The sequence below is a fragment of the Psammomys obesus genome, unplaced genomic scaffold, assembly GCF_907164565.1.
Source record: "Psammomys obesus unplaced genomic scaffold, mPsaObe1.curated_primary_1811, whole genome shotgun sequence".
NCBI classification, from domain to species: Eukaryota; Metazoa; Chordata; class Mammalia; order Rodentia; family Muridae; genus Psammomys; species Psammomys obesus.
This window is the reverse complement of record NW_026596034.1, coordinates 11,082,264-11,082,557: the sequence shown is the minus strand read 5'-3', so window position 1 is coordinate 11,082,557 and position 294 is coordinate 11,082,264.

The window sequence follows — 294 nt, the reverse complement described above, 5'->3', positions numbered from 1 at the left end:
AAAGAAAGAAAGAAAGAAAGAAAGAAAGAAAGAAAGAAAGAAAGAAAGAAAGAAAAGAAAAGAAAGGAAGGACCCCCTGCTAATTAAGTTATGCTAAGGCACTGATATGCTTATCTTAGAATTCACAAAAGATTATATATCATAAGCTGGACTCGTGACACCCTTGTGCTGTCTCAACCTGCACAACTGCACACAGCAGCTCTAATGACGTGCACTGAAAAGCTAAAGGGCCACTGAATAGCTTACCCCTGGGTCCTGTCTATGAGCTTTCTGGTTTCTTGAGAAGAGCTAGTC